This window comes from Lepidothrix coronata, unplaced genomic scaffold (genome assembly GCF_001604755.1).
Source record: "Lepidothrix coronata isolate B3197 unplaced genomic scaffold, Lepidothrix_coronata-1.0 Scaffold181, whole genome shotgun sequence".
NCBI lineage: Eukaryota > Metazoa > Chordata > Aves > Passeriformes > Pipridae > Lepidothrix > Lepidothrix coronata.
Window position 1 is genome coordinate 184209 of NW_016690361.1, and position 9233 is coordinate 193441.

Below are 9233 nucleotides of genomic sequence, written 5' to 3' on the forward strand. Positions count from 1 at the left end.
AGAGAGTGATGAGGTCTCCCCTGAGCCTCCTCTTCTCCAGGCTGAACAACCCCAGCTCCCTCAGCCTCTCCTCATAGGACTTGTGCTTGAGTCCCTTCACCAGCCTTGTTGCTCTTCTCTGGACCTGCTCCAGGACCTCAATATCCTTCCTGAACTGAGGGACCCAGAACTGGACACAGCACTCCAGATGTGGCCTCACCAGCGCTGAGTACAGGGGAAGAATCACTTCCCTGGACCTGTTGGCCACACTGTTCCTGACACAGGTCAGGATGCCATTGGCCTTCTTGGCCACCTGGGCACACTGCTGGCTCATGTTCAGATTCCTGTCAATCCAAATCCTTGTCATTGGGATGGGACTGATGGGTGACCCTGTGCCCCAAGGGAAGACCCACCACCTCTGCTGGCCTTACTGCCCCACAGATCCTGCAGGCAAGGGTGGGCATCTGTTGTGCAGAAAGTCATCTTCACTGTGGAAGTGGTTCTAGTTGTCTACACTTGAAAACAAGTCTGAATGAGGGAGTATCTCACTCATGTGTCAGGCATGGAGAAATAAGTATTTAAGCTACTCAAATGCCACTTGATTTGTTTCTTTCTTAGATTTCCAATGATTTAGTTTCTACATGATAAAATGAAGCCTAAATCCATAAAGACTTGTTTAAAAAGGGTAAAGTTCACTGTAAAAATGTTGCTAATAATCTCCCCAAGCCCAAAATTTTAACAAGCTCCAGAAAATGACAGTTTATATGAAGATGGCATGAACTTCCCTGAGTCACTTTGACTTGTCAGCACCAGACTATAGAAACATTGACTAAAATGAAAAATTTCTAGAAAAATTTTAATTGTAATTGAAGACCCATTTTAATTGAACAGATGTTGACTAGATCTAATATACTCTTTACAAAGTAAGATCCTGAAAAGAGTCCCATTAGTTTAGAGACACGAGTTTTATTTTGTTCAACTAAGAACATCTCAGAGAGTAGAAAGACAAGAAGATTTAAAACCTCATCTTCATCAAGTCTAACATCAAAAACATTTTTGTTTATTATTAAGCAAAATGGAGCTAATTTCTGCACGTATCTCCTTAGAAACTAATACTGCTGAGCTCATTATACCTTCTTTCACATCAAAGATACAAAGAAATCCGCTCTTTTTGGGTCTGTTTCTTCTGCAGGGAATCTTAGCTGGGCACCTGGGATTCTGTAGTGTTTTATTCATTTTAATACCTTACTCTTTAAAATTTAAAGGCCTTTTAGTGAATCTGCTGTTCCCAGAATGTTGTAGGAAATAGACAACAGATATTGTAACTATTTCTTCAAAAGCCCTCTATTTAAATGTCTCTTAGCATCAAGGGTCTTAATTTCCTTGAAGTTACTCACAGTTCAAATAACCTCAAAAAATAGGATCTTGCCTTCCAATTTACAGAAACAGCATCTGAACTTGTATTTGCATTTGCAAGAATGCAAAGAATTTACCTACTCATGGATTTTCTGTCAGGTGTAGTCTCCACCTTTTTAAGACCAGATTTCATCTAACTTAATGAATGCATAAACTAAATGGTTCTTTAAAACTTTTAAAAAGCAAATTCCCAAACTAAACTTTAAAGAAGGTATCTCAGATTGGATCCCAAGGAATGTGAAAAATTTCCAAAGGAGAGACATACTGAGTACAGGGATTCTTTCATTTGTTTTCCTCAGGCCTGTGGGGAAATAAAACATTTTAATTGTGTCTGAAAATTTTGTGCAAACTGCTGACCCAGAAGGATTGCCCTGGAAATAACTTGTTATAGGCTTCTTGGTGAACTACTGTGTGAGCTGACACATGGACATCTGCTGCTGCTGGATGGAGAATTCAATTAGTTGCAGATATCCTTCGAAAACTAAAACCTGATACAAAGCTGCTGCAATATTCAGCACTGGAATCTATGAGAAACATAATTTAATGATATGGCACACTTCTGAGTGAGGCTGCAAGAACTGGTTCTTTGGGGATCAACATGTTTTCCAGAAAAATTATGTCAAACTGTGGATTCATGTAAGAGAAATCCCTAAGAGCAGGGTAGTGAAGGCAGCTTTACAGCTGCTGTGTGCTGCTGGAGCAGGGAAAAAAATATCCTAGCCCTGGAATAATAATTCTAGGTGTCAACATTCTTGTGTGACTCTTTGAAAGACTTTTTAAACACCGACTGGAAATAAATATGTGCTCCTGTTCTCTAACAAGAACTGTATAAGGAGGAACCAGGGACATGTAAAATCATTTCAGAAGATGAAATACATATTTGTTTTCTTCCATGAAACCATGGCAATACTCTGTAACAACAGGAAAGGCAGATGCTTGCTCTTGGTTGTTTAATGGGCAAAAGTATAATGCTTTTTCATGTGCCCTACAGCAAAGCCTCCATGCACACAGAACAAGACAGCAAACCTGTATGAGTCAAAGAGTCATCATGTTTATATGACACATCTAAAAACCTCTCTGCCAGCCAAGGGTGAAAATGTATGCAGATACTTTGACAAGGTAGAGCAAGACCTTCTTAGGATCTCCTGGGGAATATGGCAACAACCTGTCAGTCCTGAGGGGACTGGGGTCTGCTCCTAGTCCAATCCCTCCTGTTGGTTGATGATCTTACTTCCCCACAGCATTTCCTAAAGCTAACTCCAGTGTGCATGGTGCAGGAGTAGATCCCGTGGTCTGTAGAGAGCCTGGTCAGGGGGGAGATCTTGCAAGGAGCTGCAGTAGAGCATGGGAGCGCTTCTTCTGCATGCCCATCTTGGAGCATCTGTTCATGTGCAAGCTCTGCCTGGGAAGCCTGAGGAATAAACTCAGTGCTAAGTGTTCCCAGAATGGACTCAGGGCTTTTTGGTTTGAGCTGAGTTGCTGTGTGAACGGCAAACTTAGAATCTCGGTTTCCCATTTGCTATACTCTCTCCCACCAGCAGCCATCACTCTGCGTGCCATGCACTGGTAAGATGGAGCATGGGCTTGGCTCAGAAACCACTGAAAGCCTACGGCTAAAAATTCTGAGATGGAGCTGGGGGAGCAAGGCCCAGCGAGGCATTGCAGATGGAGCAGGTACAGGTGATTGCAGAGTGGCATGAAAGGCAACTTCTCCGAACGGTGGGCTTCTCACGTGGGCTCATTTTGCTGTACTTGCTTGCTCTGAGATTGTAAGAAAAATATGTCAAGCTCCCACAGGACTCAAAGCTGTGTCAGAAAGCTTATGAATGTTGCATGTCTCCCTGCAATTTGCACCTTTCAAACTTCTCTCTCTGCTGCTGAAGCAGCAGCAAAGATACTATGAAGAGAGCTCCTACGTTACCTGCTAAGCTGAAGTGTTATGAAAGAAATCCTTGATTTCAGTTTTAGAAGGAAATACCTGAACACAGAAAAAAACCATGAATAAAATAGAATTGAATTGATCTGCCTCATGTCAGCTGAGCATTAAACTGCCTCTGAATTGCTTGCATCTGAGAGCAGTATTATGGCATATGTATTTCAGTGAAAAAGTCTAAATCACAGAGTTGCTTTTAGCAACAAATCTCATGAAATACTGTGGTCACTTAAAGTGGATGCAGGTCAATATTCAGTAAAGTCAAAATTAAGTATTTCAAAATTTCTGTATCAATCTCATCCAGAAATGGAATGTTTCATTTTGCCTGACTCAGTGAAAAATCAAGTTTTAACAGGTATTTACACCATAAATTCTCACTTTTAGCAGCTCCAGTGAATAGTAACACTTTAAAATATCTGGGTTTTACTGGAAAATAAATCAGTCCACTAGCAGATTTTACTTTTACAAAAAATACATTACAGCTTCAGGCAACCTGATTACTGAGCCCAAGCTATAACTGTGATCAGGGGCATCTTCTCTGTCTATAGCCCAATGGGAGAGAACCTACAGAAGTTGTGCAAGGGCACAGGGAGAAACCCCTGCAAAGCAGGAGGTAACAAACCTGCCCATTGTTCTGTGCAGCACTACTGTACAGAAATCTCAGCCACAGTAGCAGGATCCACCTTAGCTGTAAGATGGATTTTATAAACTAATGGACAGTGTGGTATAACTCGGTTGTCTGCAGGAGCAGGTAAGTGGATCTGGTGATGCAAAGGCTCTTGAAGTGTGCCTATATTTCTGTTTCATCCATGCATCCTGAAGACATTATTGATAGGCCACCTTTCTAGGGATGTAGCTCAAAGAGTGCTCTCAAGGGCCATAGCTCCCTAAGTTTCGATCATATTGGTTCATACAAGTAACTTTCCCCTAATTCTGCTGCTTTGCATGGTCTATCTCCTTTCTTTCTTCTATTAAATTAAACTGTTTTTATTTTTGTCCTAAAACAGCATAAGCCTTTTTTTATAAATAGATAATTTGCTCATTTTCCCCTGGGTTTGGATACCTTTTCTTTACTTTCAACTACAACAGGCCCCAGGAAAAATACTGACAAAACACTCCACCACACCTACCATAACTGGTTCCCGTGTAAGACACGTGGGTGTTACAGAATTAGACGAAAGTAAACCGGGGCAGTTTAGCTGATAATGCTGTTTCCTTGTAAGGTTATAGAACGTAGCAATGTGTCCTAATGAGAGAAAGCTCTCCTTTATCAAGGGAACACTATTTTTAACCAATTCTTTTAATTGACTTGCAGTAACTCCTTACATGGAGCAGTGGATGTTGAACCATCTCAAAATGCTCTTCTTCTCTAAGTTCCTGCAAAAAAAAAAATCAGTTCAGAATAGCTATAATTTTTGTATGCTAAAATAAAAATTTCAAATTTGTATTTTGGCTAGTTCTGGCACGAGTTGTTGTAGCATAGTATGAAATTAAAAGGGAGGAAGAAAGAGTCTGTCCTTTTTATTTACTGTCCCTCTTACTCTCTAAAGCTCTGCGTGGGGATGTGTGTGGAAGAAACAAAATTGCCTAAGGGTCCCAAAATGGTCCAAATTAAAAATGCTTTATTTTCTAATTTCTTTCATCTCCACTATCCTGATTTTGCTGTATGAGGGGCCATTTTTTTATTGCTCCTTTTTAAGAAGTCAGCATATACATGAGAATCCCTGTAAACTGAAGTCTTCCTGATTCTTATGTGGGGATGCAAAGGGAGACTGTGAAAAAGGAGAGGATGGAAAGGGAGAAGATGGAAAGGGGGAGGATGCAATGGGAGAGGCTACTTTCTATCTGTTTTTGAGGGTGTCTTGCAAAAGTCAACCTTTCACCAAAGAAACTAGTTAAAGAAAATACTCACCCCTCCTGTTCTGTTCCCTAACGCCCTGCGGGTGTTGTTCCCCAAGATGTCAGTGCTACTTGAGGAGAGACAAGCTCTCTTTAATCACCAGGTTATGCCAGGTTACCAAACAAAGATGCTGGGTAAGTGAGACATGGGCTGTCTACCTTTTATATGCGGGTATACTCTTCTTGTATAGTGAGAGTCTCAAGCGTTGAAATACTTTCAAGCATTTCCAAGAAGCAGAATGCCTCACAGTTCTCCCTCTGGGACAAGTTGTTCTGCATTACCCTCTCTTCAAGCTGAGCCTTGAAGTTACATTTTAGCACTGTATGATCAAGAGACAGTTTTTCTCTGCATAAATTTAATCTTGTGTTCGACTAACTTGCAGGTAAGCAAGAAATCTATTTTCTTCCCTATGCACAGAGGACTTATATTGCAACCTACAACAGAGCAATTAGTGTTACAGAGTTAGGTGCATAAATTCAATCCCCTAGATAACAAGTACATATTAGCTGCATGGTTATGAATTAGGTGTGTTATATATATAGAAAGCCTGTCCTCTGGACAGTTGCCAAATGTAAGAGCAATCTGTTCTCTATGAAATGCTCAGCTTAAAAAAAAACAGAGTCACAGTAGGCTATATCTGTCCATTTACAGTCCAGGAAGTCCTTGCATCTGATCTAGCAGTGGTAATTTTCAAATGTCTTTAACAATAAAATTAGACCTCTTTAGTTATGATGTGAGGTTGCAATGTATGCTAGTAAGCAGAACTAACATCAAGAAGATTGTACTGAGCAATCTGTTTTCTGCAGCAGGGCAGTAGCACATAATCAACTTAAGAGCTCAAGTTCATTGACTTTCAGCAGGGCTCAGTATCCTAAGCCGCTAAACTATGAGACAATTTTGGTGAGACTGAGTGGTGCCCTCACATCAGACCTCTCCTCAAAGGGTTATCGTGCACTGTTTTTGGTGAGGTTATCCATGGTAGGAAATAGTGCCACAGTTTTTCTCATGTTGCAGGACACAAAACACCTTCCCCTGACCTGGACAAATCCCTTCCTACATACCTGGAAGTAATAAATTTCCTTTCTCTATCTTAAGCCACTCAGCACACCTTCATGAGGAATATTTGGAAACATTACCTGCATGTGGGCCGGCCCCTGTGCCTCTTTGCTGGGATATAATGCACAGGACATGTTTGCTCATCATCCAACAGCGGATGGACCAGAGTTGTAGTTCCCTGCACGTCCTGCCATAGCTTCCTAAACTGCCCGCAGTCAGCTGTGTGTTTTTCATAACACAAAGGTTCCAAGCAGTCTGTTAAATGCAGATATTTCATAGGTCTTTAAAATAAGTAGCTGGGATCTGCACCATGCTATGACTTCTGTTATATGTTTTGTGTGCTCTGGAGTGGGATGGACATATATTGTGAGGCAAAGCACACCTACAGGGTGCACTATGCCAGAGCTGCCCCCATACTTAGCTCACTCCAAAAGAGAGCCAGGGAGGGAACTAATGTACAGTGAGTGTGAATGCTCAGGGGCTCTGGCAGCCTCAGCTGTGGACTGTCACACTGCAGTATTGTAATGTGCTTGCTGCATCCCCACATAGTTTTTCTTCAAAAAAAAAGTGTCCTTTTGAACATACCAGACAGTAGGAAGTATTAAAACAAAAAAAGGTTCCTCTCCCCTCCACATGGGCACTGTCCTTTTTTAATTTCATTTACTCAACCAGATATTGTAAAATCACCCCAAAATCTAGGACAAGATGACTAGTGCCTTCCCAGAAAGAACTGCATCCTCTTCTGCTTCTCATACAATGAGATCATAGCCCTCCTGCTGGTAAACCACGGACTTCTTTTTTAGTTCTTTGTATTTTTTTCCCCTTATGGCATATCTAGAAAAATTAGTCAGTTGGATGTCTGCATTTTTTTTCCCTGTAGAATGTGCTCAAGAGCATCAATATTTTAATTGTCCTATATCAATACTTATGACACCCAGCTTATTGTTAAGTGTCAATATCACAATTGTGGCAATCACTAGGCAAAGATTAAATTTACACTTTGCATAATTTTATTTACAGTCAAAGAGTCCACATTCATACTGCATGTGTCTGAAGCATGACACTCAGGATTAGTGTATGGATGTATAACTCTTAAATTGTTTACACCTACAAAACAATGCATTATGAGACTGGTAATGATAACAGAAAGTTTTCAAGGAAAATAAACTCAAGCAAAGTCTTTTCTCAGTATTATAAATCATTTAGATTACAGAAAATATTATATTTTTTTCCTAAAAAAGATTTCTGTACAGATAGATGGGAATGGTGATTAACTTTGCAATGATAATGAGACCAGTAGTTCAATTCCCAAGGGTACGAAATGTTATCTGCTCTTAGAGTACAGTGACTGCAGAAGAGTCATAAAGCCTCCTAAATCTGTATATCCCAATTAAGTCCTCATGTCTCTTTCTTAGTAAATGTAGAACAACCTTTTAAAATCCCAATTCTGATATCAGAACTCTTAGGATTCTCCAGCCAATACCACACCACACCTTCCCAAATGATTTTTGCCTGAAGGAAAACTACCTACAGCTTTTTTTATCAGTTAAGTGCATTAACTGAAGAGTGCTGGAAATCTGCTCCTATCTTTTCCAGATCTGACATCTGCTACAGAAATCTCATAGAATTACAAAATGGCTGAGGTTGGCAGAGTCATCAGGAGGTCATCTGGTCCAACACCGCTGCTCAAGCAGGGCCATCCAAAGCTGTTTGTGCAGGAGCATGTCCAGACAACTTCTGAATATCTCCAAGGATGGAATCTCCACAGGCTCTCTGAACAACCTGTGCCAGTGCTCATTCACCCTCACAGTAAAAAAGTGCTTCTTGATGCTTCTGTTGTATTAGATGCTGCTATCTGGTATTTCAGTTTCAAACCCAGCCTGAACATACTGTGAGAGATTTATATTCTTGTTACAGCAGGGAAATGACAGTTTTCCTGATAGCACTATCTCTCTTGCTGTCAAGGAGGTCAACTGTTTTATTGTTAACATCATGGCTAGGCTTCGTGAACGAAGATTTGGGAAGGACTCTACCCACATTTGCTACAAGCGCGCTGGTGGCTAGAGAGGCCAATGTGAGATAGACACGTCTGGTTGCAAAAGGCACAGCAGAAAGACTCGGTATCAGCAAGACACGATTCTTTCTGCATTCTTTTCTCCTCAAGACTGATCCTGCATGCATTCTCAAAAGAAGCAGATGGCGTGTCTTCAGACCTCCCAACTGGAGGCCAGAGTAGACCAGTTATGTTGATCAATATGGCCAAGTCTGAGATGTTGTTTCAGGGAGTCCTTGTATCTTCTCATCAGGGCTCCCCTCTTGCTGCAGCCAGTGGCAAGTTCACCATAAAGTAAGATCTTAGGGAGGCGGTGGTCCTTCATCCTTGAGATGTGCCCTGCCCATCACAACGTGTTCTCAGCAACATGGCCTCAATACTCGTAACTGCTGCCTGTTCTAGAACAGACGTATTGGTCACATAATCTGACCAGTGGATGTTTAGGATTGTATGGAGGCAGCATTGATGGAAGAGTTTTAGGAGTCGCAGAGAGTGGTGGTAGATGACCCATGATTCGGAACCATATAAAAGAGTAGGCAGCACAGTGGCTCTGTAAATACTGATCTTTGTACTTTTCTTCAGGTGTTTATTTCACCAGATTCTTTTATGGAGTTTTCCGAAGGCACTATATGCCTTTACTGAGCTGTTGTCTATCTCTCTGTCAATCTTACCATCCAAGGAGATGAGGCTACCTAGGTAATTAAACTGCTGGACTGATTTAAATTGCTCGAAGGCTGTTGTTAACACAATGATGGTAACTCACCGGGCTAAAGAGGTTCTGTTTGCTGTAGCATCCACCTTTTGCACTCACATGGCCTATTGTGAAGGGACCAGGATATCTCACCTTTTTATATTCTAAACTTCAAAACATTTTTATGAAATATAGAAAGGTTGTT